The sequence below is a fragment of the Rhinopithecus bieti genome, unplaced genomic scaffold, assembly GCF_001698545.2.
Source record: "Rhinopithecus bieti isolate Rb0 unplaced genomic scaffold, ASM169854v2 scaffold_19459, whole genome shotgun sequence".
NCBI classification, from domain to species: Eukaryota; Metazoa; Chordata; class Mammalia; order Primates; family Cercopithecidae; genus Rhinopithecus; species Rhinopithecus bieti.
In genome coordinates, this window is record NW_016809864.1 from 4,083,377 (window position 1) to 4,099,940 (window position 16,564).

At 39.0% G+C, this 16,564-nt stretch overlaps 1 long non-coding RNA gene across 1 annotated transcript in view; it reads left to right on the forward strand.

Annotated features, from left to right (window-relative positions):
• The first annotated feature begins 583 nt into the window (after window positions 1-583).
• Window positions 584-16,564, forward strand: part of LOC108541210 (uncharacterized) — a 40,646-nt gene continuing 24,665 nt past the window's right edge. Inside the window, exon 1 of the long non-coding RNA XR_001888902.1 lies at window positions 584-659. This is a non-coding gene — a long non-coding RNA (uncharacterized LOC108541210). The remainder of the gene's footprint in view (window positions 660-16,564) is intronic.

Below are 16,564 nucleotides of genomic sequence, written 5' to 3' on the forward strand. Positions count from 1 at the left end.
GATCCTAATGCTACGGTATGCTGCTTTCCATGGTCTGCCACTAAAAATAATGTTTCCCCCAAATTTGTAACTACATGCGTAGGAAGTTTGTGTTATGATCTTAAGTGGCTCAATCAGAATTTAATACTGTAACTACAGTGTGATCCACATTTTAAAAAAGACATCAAAATATTAATAATAGTTAACTATGGATGGTAGGAGGATTCTGAGTGATTTAAGATTCTTTTTTTATTTTTTATTTTTCTGCATTGCAAATTTTCTCTTTAGGGAGCATATATTACGTTTAAATCCTGGGGTAAAAACTCACTTTCAATGTTCCTTGAACTTCTCAAACACAAACATATAGACACACATTTTTTAGTTACGAATTCCAGTTCTTTGAAGAAATTGTATTATTTGGGCAACAATGAGAGATGCCACAAAGCATGTTTCTAACAAGAATAGTTCAAAAGTACTTTAATACACCACAGAAAAAGCGAGGAACAGCAGCAATAAGCTATATTTATCCTTTCAGACAATTACTTCGACAGGAGGAACAGGGGCACAGATGACAGAGATGAGGTCAGCACAAACTGTCACATCTGAGCAGCCCTGCCATTTTTCTACATTTTACAGCTTTGGAAGGTCTTCATATACCAAAATTCCCAAGGAGAATCAAAGTAAGTTAGCACCAAATTTTTCATTTTCACTCTTCATATGATGTCTTTTGATAAATACATATGCTTAGTTTTCATGTGGTTAAATTTATCAGTCATGTTCTCTATGGATTGCACTTTTTGTGTCTTGTTTAAGAAAACTTTTCATATTTTAAGTTCATGAAGATATCCACCTATGTTCTCTTCTAAAAAGTTTTATAGTTTGCCCTTTTACATATAGGTGTTTAATACCCTTGGGATTCATTTTTGTGTATAGTGTAACATGAGGTCCAATTCCATGCTTTTCCATATAGATTACGAATGTCTCAGCACCATGCATTGAAACATCCGCCTTTTCTCCACTGATCTGCAATGCCACTTCTTTTGTTTGGGCTCTCCTTTCTGTTCCAATGATCTCTTTGCCTATAGCTATGCCAGTACACCAACAGTTTAGTGTTGTCAATTTATAACAAGTCTTGAGATATGGGAGCAGCACTGAAATTTACAACGGAGTGCCAAATGCTGATAACTAACTAGAGAATTCACTTAGAACCTCCAGTATTGAAAAAAAAACCCCAAACAAAAACAAAAAGAAAACTGGCAGACCTTTGTGCTTCATTGTTAGATTTTGCTTGCTTTGCATTTATTTATTTGTGGTCTCCATCATCATAAATATGCATACCACATAAATATGCAGCTATTATGAATTCATAGATTTATCATGTACCAGGTCCACTTAGATTAAAATAGGGGAAAAAAAAATGAGAGGTCAAAAGAGAAACAGGATTCATGGGTAAAATAACAGGATGAAATTACTATGAAGGCTTCTATCTGACACTGTCCAAGGCAAGAGTGAGGGCATATCCAGCCTTCCTGGCAGCATTAACATCTCAATGTCCAGAAATATGATAGGCTTGATGAGCCTAATTAAGGCATGTGGAAAAATCAGTTTATCACCCAGATTATGGAGACTGCCAAACCGCTCCCAAGGCTGGAATCTCTGAATTTGGCACTGGAGAAGATAAAATATCGCCTGGATCATCTTGTGGCTGTTATTCATCAGGCAGCACTGTGTGCCCAGATTGTACTTAATGGAGCCTAGGATAGTCTATCCGTTTAAAAAATGGACAGTCTAAGAAATTATTTTCTAAAAAACATGCACACTCACCTCCAAGTTGCATGAAAATAAGACTTGGCTGAAGAGTGAAACAAGCAACATCTTACAGACTCCGCTGTTGGTGTTATCCTTGGGTACATTTGACTCCCATGTGGTAACACCAAGGTCACTCCTTATTTCATGTTCCATGAATATTCACAACATTTTCTCTTATCAAAGTTTCCCCATACCTGCCTAAGAGGCACTGCATAACAGCAGCAGCAGGTAAATTGGATTCCTGGGGACTCACTCGGCAATGACCTAAGAAAAAGGAGGTCATGGATGAGCTCACTGTTTCTTGCTTAACTCTTGCCTTGGAATACATCAATATTTTCTTAGTCTTACTCTGGAGTATTTTCTCAAAAGAGTTGGTTTGGCCTTAAAAAAATAGTTTCAAGTTTCATTTTTAAAACCAAATAGGGTAAGTCATTGTACGTCCAAATGTACTCATCACAGCTTGTCTTGTTCTTGATAAAACATTCATATATGAGGGAATGTGGTATGGGTGATTCAGTTGTCAGACAGAATAGGAAGCATACTGATTCACTACTCTATAATGAACTGGCCTGGGCCTCTGTCCAGAAAACTTGCGCATACAGGTAATGCTCACAGCCCCAGATTATCCATCACTCTTACTATTTCCCCAGCTAGCCCATCTGGTCTACAGAGAAAAGGATAAGAATATCTAACAAATGTTCAGGCAAAGTGATCATTTGGCTGCTCATTTTCATCATTTCCTTAAACCAACTTAGCAAGTCTCAAGCTTTGGTCAAAGTTTTCATTTTGAGGAAATACAAAAGCTTGTTATAAGGCAATAACAACAATAATAGTTGCTGTATGCCTAGATCCTTCCTTTTGGTAGTTTTCCCATCCCCATGGATGTGTGCTGTTGACTTCCACATCTATAATTCTACTTATGACTTCTCCCTTGAGCTCCAGACATGAACTACAGCTATTTACATGATAACTCTATTTAGATATCAAATAACCTCTCTACTTTAAGAGGTTGAAAATTAAATATTTTCTTTTCTGGCAAGTGCCTGCCACTCCTTTAGTTCTGTCTCTCAACAAAACTTCAAGATCAAAAGTCTAGGAGTCACTCTTGATTCTTTTTCTTCCTTACACCTCTTATCAGTAAGTTCTGTAGCCTCTTCTTCCAAAACATATTAGAAATCTTCCCATTCCTCTTCTTGGCTTCCACCTTAGCCCAAGTTAACATCATTTTTTGCTCAGATTATTAACAATAGGCACTTAATTTGCCATTGACCCACTCTTAAAATCCTTTAATATTCTTTCTATTATATTTTATTTAAAGCAGTCAGAACGATCTCTTTCAAGCATAAATCATATTACTTATGTGTTCCTTCCTTTTCTCTCCTCTTTTTTTCTTATCTTTTCTTTCTTTCTTTCTTTTTTTTTTTTTTTTTTTTTAGACAGACTCTCGCTCTGTTGCCCAGGCTGGGGTGCTATGGCGCAATCTCGGCTCACTGCAACCTCCATCTGTTGCGTTCAAGCAATTCTCCTGCCTCAGCTTCCTGAGTAGCTGGGATTACAGGCATGTGCCGCCACGCCCAGCTAATTTTTGTATTTTTAGTAGAGATGGGGTTTCACCACGTTGGTCAGGCTGGTTTCGAACTCCTGACCTTGTGATCTGCCTGCCTCAGCATCCCAAAGTGCTGAGATTATAGGCATGAACCACCGCGCCCAGCCTTTCTTTTCTTTTTTCTTTTTTTTTTTTTAAATTGAGACAGGGTCTTGCTCTGTCATGCAGACTATAATGCAATGGCGGGATCATAGCTCACTGCAGCCTCAAAGTCTGGGCTCGAGCCTCCTCTTTCAGCCTCTCAAGTAGCTGGGACTACAGGCATGTACCACCACAGCCAGATAATTTTGTTTTGTTTGTAGATATGGAGTCTCTCTGTGTTGCACAGGCTGATCTCAAACTCCTTGCCTCAAGTGAGCCTCAAAGTGCTGGGATTACAGGCGTGAACCACTGTGCCCAATCCCTCCTCTCCTATTAAAACATTCCAGTGGCTTCCAATCACAATTAGAATATAATCCAAAGTTCTTCTTTCTCTAGTTATCTAGATCTCCCATCAACTAACCACCACTTTCCTCTCTATACGCATCACATACCCATGTCATACCCTCTCCTTCCCACTCACTCTACTCCAACCACGGCGGTTTTCTCTCTGTTCCTTAAATACCCTAAGCTCGCCCTCACTTCCGTGCCTTTGCTCTTGCTGTTCTCTGTGGCTGGGAATGTTCTTCCTCCAGACCACACGATTAGCTTCCTACCATTCAGCTTTTATTGCACGTGACATCTTCTGAGAAAGACCTTCTGTAAATCCTTGTTCAGGTCAGCATCCGAGGAAGGCAGAAACCTTTCTAAGTATACAGAACAGAGGGAATTTAATATGGGTGATAAGTCATACATGGGATGGATAAGCTTCAAAGTCAAATGAGGCAGGACAACACAGATATTTACAGCAGCAGGAAAACTAAAGGAAAAGTGGTATTACTAGATCCCATGAGCTGGGGTCACCAGGTGAAATCTGGGAGAAGCTTTAGACATATCCAGCAGAAGCAAGACCCACAGGAGAAACACAACCACTACCAAGAATCCAATGAGCACAGGAAGGGTGAGAAAAATACCCTACCTTCTCCCTTCCTTCCATTCTCCAATCTTCCACCAGTGCCTCCACTAGCTAAACCCACTTGGAACCAGCTAATACAGGAGCTTTGGAAAACATCCCACCACATCTACATACCCTGACCATATAGTTTACAACAGGTAATAGAAAAGATAGCTCTGAGGGCAAACAGTCCAGGACCAGTATACCATCTATTTCACCTTTCCATCTCCTCTCTCCAAGTCAACATTAATAATATAATTCTGTTTAGCTATTTTCATAGCACTCATTATTTTCTCAATATATCTTTACTACTTGTCTATTTATCTTCCCAAATTAGAATATAAGCACCATGGTTTTTGTCTGTATCTTCAGCACCTTGAACAGTGCATGCAGGGCACTCAATAAATATTTATTGAAAATATATGGAATGAGTCATTACTATGTACCAAACATTGTACTAAGCGTTTTACATAAATTATCTCACAGAATCCTTATAACCATCTCATGACTGCTTTAACTCTGAGGAATCTGGAAATTAGTGGGGTACTATGAAGCACTATGCCTTGGAAGGGTTCCAGTACCCAACAGGCTGTCAGTGATATCAACTGAAAAGAAGAAATGACCCACCTACATATAGAATCCATCAAGGTGACATTTTGCCAATTAAAAATTCAGTTCTGCTATTAATGAGCATCTTATCCAACACCTTCACTGAGCAGTGTTGGATAAAGTAGTTGATATTTGCCCATCACTTTCACGTCTTCCAAAGAGGGAGAGAAAGGAAACACACCTGAGTTATTTTTAATTTCTACAAGTTACCAAAACACCTGACCTTCATTACTAATCCTCAGACAACAAAAGGCTTATTCCAAGACTTTCAACAGTACCTTCATTCTAAGCTGGACACTGGACATTGTAAAATACCATGTCTTTTTTTTTTTTTTTTTTTTTTTTGAGGCGGAGTCTCGCTCTGTCGCCCAGGCTGGAGTGCAGTGGCGCAATCTCGGCTCACTGCAAGCTCTGCCTCCCGGGTTCACGCCATTCTCCTGCCTCAGCCTCCCAAGTAGCTGGGACTACAGGCGCCCGCCACCTCACCCGGCTAGTTTTTTTTTGTATTTTAGTAGAGACGGGGTTTCACCGTGTTAGCCAGGATGGTCTCGATCTCCTGACCTCGTGATCCGCCCGTCTCGGCCTCCCAAAGTGCTGGGATTACAGGCTTGAGCCACCGCGCCCGGCCAAAATACCATGTCTTATTGTGATCCATTAACAGACATTTTATTTTATTTTTTTGGTGTTGTGTTTATTATTTTATTTTTTATTTTAGTTTTGTGGGGACATAGTAGGTGTATGTATTTATAGGGTACACTGGCTGTTCTGATACAGGCATGCAACGCATGATTATCACATCCTGGAAAATGGAGTCCCCTTTCCCTCAAGCATTCATCTTTTGTGTTACAAACAATCCAATTTTACTCCTTTAGTTAGGATCAAGAAAAATAACTAATGAGCACTATGTTTAATATGTGGGTGATGATGAAATAATCTGTACAACAAACCCCCAGGACACAAGTTTACCTATGTAACAAACCTGCACTTGTACTCCTGAACTTAAAAGTTAAAAATAAATTAATAAATAAAAATAAAGAGGCCAGTGGCTCACACTTGTAATCCCAGCGCTTTTGGAGGCCAAGGTGGGTAGATCACAAGGTCAAGAGATAGAGACCATCCTGGCCAACATCATGAAACCCTGTCTCAACTAAAAATAGAAAAATTAGCTGGGCCTGGTGGTGCACACCTGTAGTCCCAGCTGCTCGGGAGGCTGAGGCAGGAGAATCACTTGAACCCGCCAGGTGGATGTTGCAGTGAGCCGAGATCGCGCCACTGTACTCCAGCCTGGCAACAGAGTGAGTGTCCATCAAAAAAATAAATAAATAAAAAATAAAATAAAATAAAACCACCAGGATTGTTTAAAAAAATGAAAGAAAATGTGGTACTTATACACAATAGAGTACTACTCAACAGACATTTTAAATCTAATTCTAGGTGTTAGTTGTCTCTTGGTTAAATATGCTTATCTAAGAAATGGCAGACATCTAAGTTCCATCCACGTGGCTTCATATGGAATGAAACAGGAATTATAAGGCCACATTAAATTTTGGGCCAAGTGTTTTACTCATGGAATCTGGCCATGGAACATCTGTCCTTTGAAATAAGGAAGGAAGGAAGGAGGGAGGGAGGGAGGGAGGGAAGGAGGGAAGGAAGGAAGGAAGGAAGGAAGGAAGGAAGGAAGGAAGGAAGGAAGGGGAAAGACAGAGAGAAGGGAGGAAGGAAGGAAGGAAGGAAGGAAGGAAGGAAGGAAGGGGAAAGACAGAGAGAAGGAAGGAAGGAAGGAAGGAAGGAAGGAAGGAAGGAAGGAAGGAAGGAAGGAAGGAAGGAAGGAAGGGAGGGAGCAAGCTAGGGAGTAGGGAGGCTCTGCTTGTGGAAACACCAACTGCCTTATCCTAACAGAGCTCCACGTTGGTACCTGCTGTGTGTGAATCATGGCTACCCAGGCTTCCTCAGGGGAGAAGCCAAGCTTCTGTCTTTAGCTTCTGAAGTAGCTTTTCATCTTGTAAGAATGTCAGCTGTTCATTTTGCAACACAAGCAAGCAGGGACAGTTTCAGACCTTGCTCCATTAAACCATGACTTAGAAAAGATAATTACATTTCCAAAAATAAAGATATAGATACACAAATGTACCATCGCGGCGGCTTTTAAACTCAAATCTAGTTTAGGCTGGTTTATTTTAAAGTCACAGAATTTTATCAGGCTTTACATTAAATCAATAAAGAAAGTTTGGACCAAAGTTTGGAGAGCTTTGGATATAGTCAACGGATTCCTCGGAAACCTACGAGGTGCCCTGAAATTGCTCTGAAATTGGCTTGGGATTTCGGCCATGCTCAGTGAAGTGATAAGAGTTTCAGCCAAGCTCCCCGACTTATGTCCATCACTGATTATACTCCACAGGGTCGTATAGGAAAAAAGTATGATTTTCTCTTGGAATGTGTTATTTCTAGGTCCTGTTATTGGTCTTCCAGGTGAACTCTTATAGGACATGAGATCCTATGTGTTAGTTTTAGCAATTAACCTTCTAGTCTATTTCAACTATTTAAAGTGGTTTATAGACATGTGCATAGTAAAGCCATATAAGGAAAATTAACTGCAAAAAAATCAAGGTGAATATACTGTGGTTTATAGAAACAGTGCAATACTCTATAGCCATTAAAAATGATGACACAGCCCTCTATATTTTGGTACAGAATATCTTCCAAGTTTCCTCATTCAGTCAGGAGAACAATGTGCAGAACATAATGCTATAATTTGGTTTACAGAAAGAAAGTGAAAAATACGTATAGACTACCTTTGAAAGGATATACAAGAAATGCTTAACAGTGACTGTCTCTGGGGAAGAAAATTGGAGACAGATTGCACACCTTTTTAGTTGTCTTCTTAACCACATGCATTTGTTACTAAGAAAATAAATACATAAATATATACAAATTAGTCTCTTCCAGGCTGGGCACGGTGGCTTATGCCTGTAATCCCAGCACTTTGGGAGGTAGAGGTGGGAGGATAGCTTAATCCAAGGAGTTCCAGCCTGGGCAACATGGCGAGACCCCATCTCTAATAAGAAAAAAATTAAGTCTCTTCCAATTCAAGACAAGGTAAATAAAACCCTTGCCATTGACACTGTTGTTGCCCCACTCAGATCTTTAACAGGCCAGTGTGCCCTCATGTGCTATGAGTACTGGCTGCTGAAGGCTCACAGTTGACCCCTGTGGTTTCCCTTGCCTCAAGGTGGGATTAACTGTGATGCAACACAGTTTCCAGAGTTCACCTTGAGATCAGGTGGAAGCCAGTCTTCAGCTGACCCACCCTTGCTGAGTTCTTTTCCCCTGCGCTTTCACGCCCCTTCTCCTAAGAGCATTCTCAATAAACCGCTTAAAAAAGAACTCTCATCTTAAGCTCTGGTTCTGGGGAATCTGGTCAAAAACAGTATTATAGAGATAAAGGTAAAGGTTTACAAAATATTAAGACCCTAAAACCAAATATATACTGTCTCCACATTATAGTAAAAAATAATTGTTTTTTCTTAAGGTAAAAAATCTCCCTTCCTTAAAAACCTTTTGGAGAAAACCTAGAAGAAATAGATAAATTTGTGGAAACATAATCTCACAAAATTGAACCAGGAAGAAATTGAAACCCTGAACAGACCAATAGCAAATTCCAAAATTGAATCAGTAATAAAAACCCTACCAATCATAACAAGCCCTGATCTAGACAGATTTACAGACAAATTCTACCAGACATACAATGAAGAACTAGTTAGAACCAATCCTACTGAAATTATTCCAAAAAATTGAGGAGGAGGGAGGCTTTTCTAACTTATTCTGTATGTCAAAATATGGCAGAGACACAATGAAAAAAGAAAACTTCAGGCCAGTATCCCTAATGAACACAGATGCAAATATCCTCAACAAAATACTAACAAACCAAATCCAGCAGTATGTAGAGAAGTCAATTTACTATCATTAAGTAGGCAGTATTCCTGGGATGCAAGGTTGGTTCAACATATATAAATCAATAAATGTGATTCACCATATAAGCAGAGTTATAAACAAAAACCACATAATCATCTCAATAGATGCAGAAAAAGGCTTTTGATAAACTTTAACATCCCTTCATGTTAAAAACCATCGATAAATTAGGCATCGAAGGAACATACTTCAAAATAATAAGAGCCATCTATGACAAACCCACAGCCAACATCGAACTGAACAGGCAAAAGCTGAAAGCAGTCCCCTTGAGAACTGGAGTAAGACAAGGAAGCCCACAGTCACCACTCTTACTCAGCATATTACTGGATGTCCTAGCCAGAGCAATCAGGCAAGAGAAAGAAATAAAGGGCATCCAGATAGGAAAAGAGGAAGTCAGATTATCTGTCTTCACAGATGATAGAATTCTATACCTAGAAACCCCTACGGACTCCACCAAAAACCTCCTAAAACTGACAAATGACTTTAGTAAAGTTTCAGGATATAATATCAATGTACAAAAATCAGTGGCATTTCTAGACACCACCAATAAAGTTCAAGCCGTGAGCCAAATCAAGAATTCAATCCTATTCACAACAGCCGCAGACACAAAAATACCTAGGAATATGTGTAACCAAGGAGGTGAAAGATCTCTACAAGGAGAACTACAAAACACTGCTAAAAGAAACCATAGATGATACAAACAAATGAAAAAACTTTCTATGCTTATGGACTGGAAGAATGAATATTTTTAAATGGCCGTACTGCCCAAAGCATTCTACAGATTTAACATTATTCCTATCAAACTACTCTAAAATTCATGTGGAACCAAAGAAGAGCCCCAAATAACCAAAGCAATCCTAAGCAAAAGGAACAAAGCCAGAGGCATCACATTACCCAATTTCAGACTGTACTACAAGGCTATAATAACCAAAACAGCCATTGTACTGGTACAAAAACAGACACATAGACCAATGAAACAGGACAGAGAACCCACACATGAAACTCTACATCTACAACCATGTAATCTTCAACAAAGTCAATGATAACAAGCAATGGGAAAATGACTTTCTATTCAATAAATGGTGCTGGGATAACTGGCTAACCATATGCAGGAGATTGAAACTGGACCCCTTTCTTTCACCATACACAAATATCAACTCAAGATGGATTAAAGACTTAAACGGAAAACCTAAAACTATAAAACCCCTAGCAGAAACCCTAGGAAATACCATTCTGGACATAGGGTTTGGCAAAAATTTCATGACAAAGGCTCCAAAAGCAATTGAAACAAAAACAATTGACAAATAGGACCTAACTGAACTAAAGAGCTTCTTCACCGCAAAAGAAACTATCAACAGAGTAAACACACAACTTACAGAATGAGGGAAAGTATTTGCAAACTATGCATCCAACAAAGGTCTAATATGCAGAATCTACAGGAAACAAACACATTAACAAGTGCTGTGGACCCTGGTGGACTGAACAAAGGAGGTTTTTCCACAGGAATAAAGACAAAGACAAAAGACTATGTTTGGAAGAAGGGGTCAGGGAGCTCCTTGCTTCTAGTGAACAAGGGCCCTGAGCTTCTAGAGCCCTTCGTATTTATTGAGTAAAAGAGACAGGGAGAAAGGGGGTGGTTGTCGATCAGCTGCTTGATTTAGTACAGACCTGCAAGGCTGCTTTCTTAGAACAGTAGGCTCCAGATGTTCCAGTAGATAACCTCAAGGTAGATAACCTCAAAGTTATCTGCTGGAACAGGGAGTGATTGCCCTCAGCATACCTTCTGGTGGCAGGTGAAGATGTGAGTTTGCCCACATCCTGCATTCATGATCAACAGTTTTCTGTTGGATCATATAGCCTCCAGTGGAATGCTGAGTTGGTCACGACACTCAGCCTTTCGGCTCGCAACAAACAAGCAAAAAACAAACAACCCCATTAAAATATGAGCAAAGGACATGAATAGACACTTCTCAGAAAATATTTATTATGCACCCACTAAGTTCCCAGCACTGTGCTATACTCTGGGGAGAAAAAACAATGGTGAATAGAAATATATTAAATTCCTGCTCACGTGGATTTTATCTTCTAAAGACAGAAGCAGAAGAGCCAACAAAGCACAGGACTAAATATAAGTGCAGTGAAACAGAGACACATTCAAACATGAAAGCCTATAATAATTTAACTTAGACCAGGGTGTTAGGAAATTCTTTCCCTGAAGAAGGCCTGATTGACTCAAGATCTGAAGGTTGAGTAGGCTTTTCCTATGCAAAAGGGAGGGAAGGGGGTTCCAAACAGAAGGTACAACATGTGAGACTGCCCCATGAAGAAGGCTGGTATAGTGGGGGGCATTCTTTTGACATTTGAGTGGCATTTGAACCACTCTGGCTGAAATGGGGGTGGAGTTTGGTGGAAGAGGCTGGTGTAAGCAAGAGTCAAACAATGCAGCACGTTTCCTAAGACCAACAGGAAGCTCCTGAAGGGTTTTTCAGCAAGTGGATAACACAATCAGACTTCCATTTGAAAAGATCACTTGGTGTCTGAGGGATAGTTGGTTGTATGGGACCCCCAGAGAATAAGGGAAGGCTAGTGGGCAGGAATTGAGGATAGGTGTTGTAATAATCCAGATGAGACATGATAGCCATTTTGCCTATAGTGACAATAAGATGGAAGGAAGGGGGTATATTTGATGTTGTTGATTACTACAGAGCCAAAGCAAGTGTCCTCAAAGGCAAAGGGGCATGTGCCAAGCACATAGCTCTCCAATAAACTCGTTTCAACAGAGTCTAAAGTTTAGATAATCTGAAAACTAGATTGGTAATACTTCACAAATGTCTCTCATAATTGAGCTTTTGAGAGGGCCTAGAATTTAGACTGAAATTATTAACAGGAACTGGGATATTATGTCCACAGACCCAATGGCTACATATATAGTTTCCTCTGGAGCTAGAGGTATAGTTAGAAATTAACATCCTCCTGTAAAAGTCAAAGATCCTGCTCTATATAATTGCATATATTTATATAGGTATAAATTTATGGGCATATATGTTTAAGCTAATAATAAGCAACCCTATACAGTTATTCATAAATGTGAGGACAGAGCTTCCCAGTTAATTGAGGGTTTTTTGTGTGTGTCTTTGTAAAGTGCTCAGGTTAAAAACAACATTTTCAGGTGCTGTGACAGGGTGTCATCTATGCCAGGTAGAATCATTGGCGTTCACTATCAAAGAGACTTTGCCAAATAAATCTACCTCTTGAACAATACTATCCAGACAAGAATTATTCTTGTTCAGGTATGACTCAGTTTATATGGGTGAGAAGTTTTATAGCTAACTAGCTTTTTTTTTATAAGGTACATTTTATGTGGAATACTAGCATGATAAATTGGTAAGACCATAGATTTAAAAGGGCAAGTTTGTGGATTCAGTTCCTGTGTGGGCCAACTAGCTCCAAATCCGAATCCTAGGATTTACAGCTTGAAGGAATTTCAGAGGCAATCTCGTGCAAACACAAAATTTTAGAAACCAGAAACATGAGACACAAGGGGGTGACTTCTCCAAGGTCACCAAGCAGTCTAGTGACAGAGTTGTTTTCAAAATATACTAAACACCAGGTCACTTGACTCTGAAGAACATTATACAACTATATTCTTGCATAAATACAAGTCGCTTCTTTTATTCTGTTGAGCCAACTGACAGATGTTTTATGTTTATGGTTTGCAGGTATGGAAAATCAGACTAAGTTAGGAAAAGTAGAGGGTTTTACTGGAAATACACTAGGTGGGTCACAGATACAAAGGAAGGTAGGAGCAATCAACCCCAGGCAAGTACTGCAAACAGGGCATCATAAGAGATCTCAGTAGTAGAGGCCCCAGAATTGGGTCTCTAGAAATTACCATTGGCCTTTCCATTTTTAAGTCTCAGACTAAAAATAAAATTTCCATGAGAGAGTGTTGCTTCTATTATAAAATGGTCTAGTTTGTATCTGACCAATAGTCCCAACAAGAATTATTGCTAAACCTAGATATTTTTAAATACATATTTGAAGCCATCAAAGAGCTACCAAAGTAGGCAGGATATGAGAAAAGCCCAATGTTTTGTACCAATTTTCCATTTGAGGCATTTGCCAATTCTAAAGCAACAGAAAGGTGAGAAGTTGAGCAGAAAGTGGTGACTAAAGGGTTGAAAGATGGTCCACTCTTTCAGATGTTCCAGGGTGCTGGATAAAAGTATTAATCATGGCTAACAAGCAGCAAAACTTGAGGGGGCCAAGCTCACCACAAAGATTAGAGTAAGCTTTACAGTTGGCTTCTGCATTTCCTCTTGAAGCATTTTTTAAAATTTTGCCCAGTGACTTAGAGGCTAAAAAACCAAGCAGAAAGCAAAAACTAAAATCCTGAGAAGCGAAACAAAATTTATAGTCATCTCACAATGGTGGGGAGACAAAAATTGAAGTTGTAACCAGCCAAAAGTAAGAGGCTCTGGTAAACACCCCCAGGGTTTTGATTGAGCTTCTGAAGGACTCCACTCTGGAATCAAGGGCAAAATGGATATGCACCATTCCTTACAGAAACAAACCTAGCTTCCAATCAGATTAGTGTCATACTGGATAAAATTAATCTGTCTCTAGTTTAACTAACTTCCAAAAATCAAAAGTATGCCCAGTTAAAAGATTAACTTAGGCACATTAAAATTTTTTAAGACTTTGTTTGAGCAGAAGGTTATTCATGAATTGGATAGTGCCAGACTACATGTGATTCAGGGCTCCACTGCAGGAGCACAAAAGGAAGGCTTATAGGATGACTGCAAAGTCAAGACAAATAGAAAATATTGCCAAAAAGAAAATATTGATTGGTTAAATTGGAGCAATAGCCTTATTTACATCATTTCAGAGGAAAGTCCCTAGTTTAAGGTTAGTTGGTGATTTCTGATTGATTAGGCTTAAGATTTTTTTTACCCTTTAGACTGAGTTGAGTTTCAGTTTGCTTATGTAGGAACCCAGGGTGCTAGAGCACCTTAGCCTAATAATCTCCCTAGTAATTTTAACAATCTTTCCTAAAGAAAGATATCATCCAGAGTTTCTACAGTGTTTTACACATTTGTCTGGCATTTAATGAAGTTATCAGACACATCAAGAGATGGAACAAGAAGAGAAAAAATCAGTATACTTGCTTATCAAATAGAGATTTTAAAATAACTTTAATATATCCAAGAAAACATGAAAATGTGGAGAATTTAATCAAAGAACTGTCACCTACATCAAAGAATCAAATGTAAATTCTAAAACTCAAATAAAATACAAAAACCAAAATTAAGAATTAAATAAATATTTAAGATATCAGAGTAGGCATAGAGGACAGAAAATTAGTCTATCTGAAGATATGTCAGTAGAACATATCATTAATGCAACACAGAGATAAATGAAATGATGAGACATGCATACAAATGCATAAAAAGTATAGGAGACTACTTGAAAAACTCTAACATTCATGTAATGAGATATCTAGTAGGAGAGGAGAAATAGACTGGTGCAGAATAGAAGAAGCGATTTTTTAAGAAAAATTTTCCAAACTGACAAACTAGCAAACCACAGAGGCAAGAAACTCTATGAACCTCAAATAGAAATAATACAGAAACTGAACAAACAGACTTCCTAGACACATCATGGTAGAGCTTCTAAAATGTAATGGCAATGAGAAAGTTTTAAAAGCAGTCACAGGAAAAATTAGGTTTACCTTCAAAAAAACAATGATAAGAATTATTGATGACTTCTCAACAGTAACAATGAAAGACAGAAGACAATGGAATAACGTCTTGGAAGTGCTAAAACAAATTCCCATTGACAAAATACTTTTAGACTTTCTTTGACCAAATTTCCACCCCCGTGGAGGGTTGGGCACTATAGAATGAAAGTTTTCCAAAGAAAACAGGGGCTAGGAACAGTATAAAAAGTAGGAAAGAAATATGTAGGGCAAACAGAAATAGGCATTATCTATGTACTGATTTAATCCTCACAATTTCCTATGGAAGGCAGAGAGGTAGTTTACCAAAGGGCATTCAGTGAGCTGTCAAGTTTGCCAAAGGGCAGTGAGCTGTCAAGATGGGACTCATATCCAGGACTAACTTCCAGCTCATGCCCTTAACTTTTATTTCCCATAAAATGCCTTTAAGAAAGAAGAAAGCTAGCAGTCAGATCAGCTGAGTCAAACCTGGCAGTTCCAGGAAGGCAGATTTTGCAGCCTGATCACCCACCTACCCAAAGAGGAATCTTTTTAGCACTCCAGGGAAAAAAAGCAATCTTTCTTAGAGATTAAAATATCAAAAGAACTGGCAGAGCTACACTTATGTAAAATGCCTAGCTCATCTATTTACCCAGCTAATGTACAAAATTGTGATTCCAGTCAAGAACCTAACTCAAAAGAAGGGACTCGTGACTGTCCTGTTTGTAAATAAAACAAAGACAACACACATTAGATGAGTAACCTAAGTAAATTAAATTCACTCCCGTGAAAGAACAGTGATAACAAATACTGTGACTACAATATACCCATTTGTCCTATTCGGTTGATACTGTGTCCCAACATCTAAAGGGATGGATGGAGCTGTGTAGCTGAAGAAGTTGCTTAAAATCTTGCTATTTTGGTGAATTACATCTATGGTGAGGTGAAATAAACACCAAGCTAAGGACTTCTCTTGAAACTTTGCCAAATATTCACTCTTCTTCTATAATGATTAAGAAGTCGCAGAGGGGTTATTTTTTCAACCTTCAAAATCAGATTAAATGAACATACATTAAAAGAGGACAGCACTTCAGAAAAATTACACAGGCCCTTCAGAATAAATTTCAAACCTACTTGTCTGGCAGAAGTGACTCATTTAGTTTTGAGTGGTGTTTTCTTATTTTGAGCATCCATTTCATCATCCAAAAACACCCTGTCAGATCAGTCTTAGACACTGCCTATTAAAATGTTAAACTTCACCTGATAAAATGTAATTATAGCATTCCTGACATTTTTACATAGCACACACATGCTTCAAGCCAATTTTGCTGGAGTTAAGATTTTTCCTTTAGATGTGTGAATGCATGATGAAACTGTAAGGAAATATCAATATGTCAAACTCTAATATAGTTGAGAAACTAGATCCAAAATAAATATGAAAACTAAACCAGAACATGCATAAAAAAATAAAAATGGTGACAAAGGCCATCAGAATACTTGGAGAGCTCACCAATTTATGTAATTAAATAAAGACAAAGGGCCAGGCGCGGTGGCTCAAGCCTGTAATCCCCAGCACTTTGGGAGGCCGAGACGGGCGGATCACGAGGTCAGGAGATCGAGACCATCCTGGCTAACACAGTGAAACCCCGTCTCTACTAAAATACAAAAAACTAGCCGGGCGAGGTGGCGGCGCCTGTAGTCCCAGCTACTCGGGAGGCTGAGGCAGGAGAATGGCGTGAACCTGGGAGGCGGAGCTTGCAGTGAGCTGAGATCCGGCCACTGCGCTCCAGCCTGGGTGACAAAGCGAGACTCCATCTCAAAAAAAAAAAAAAAAAAAAAAAAA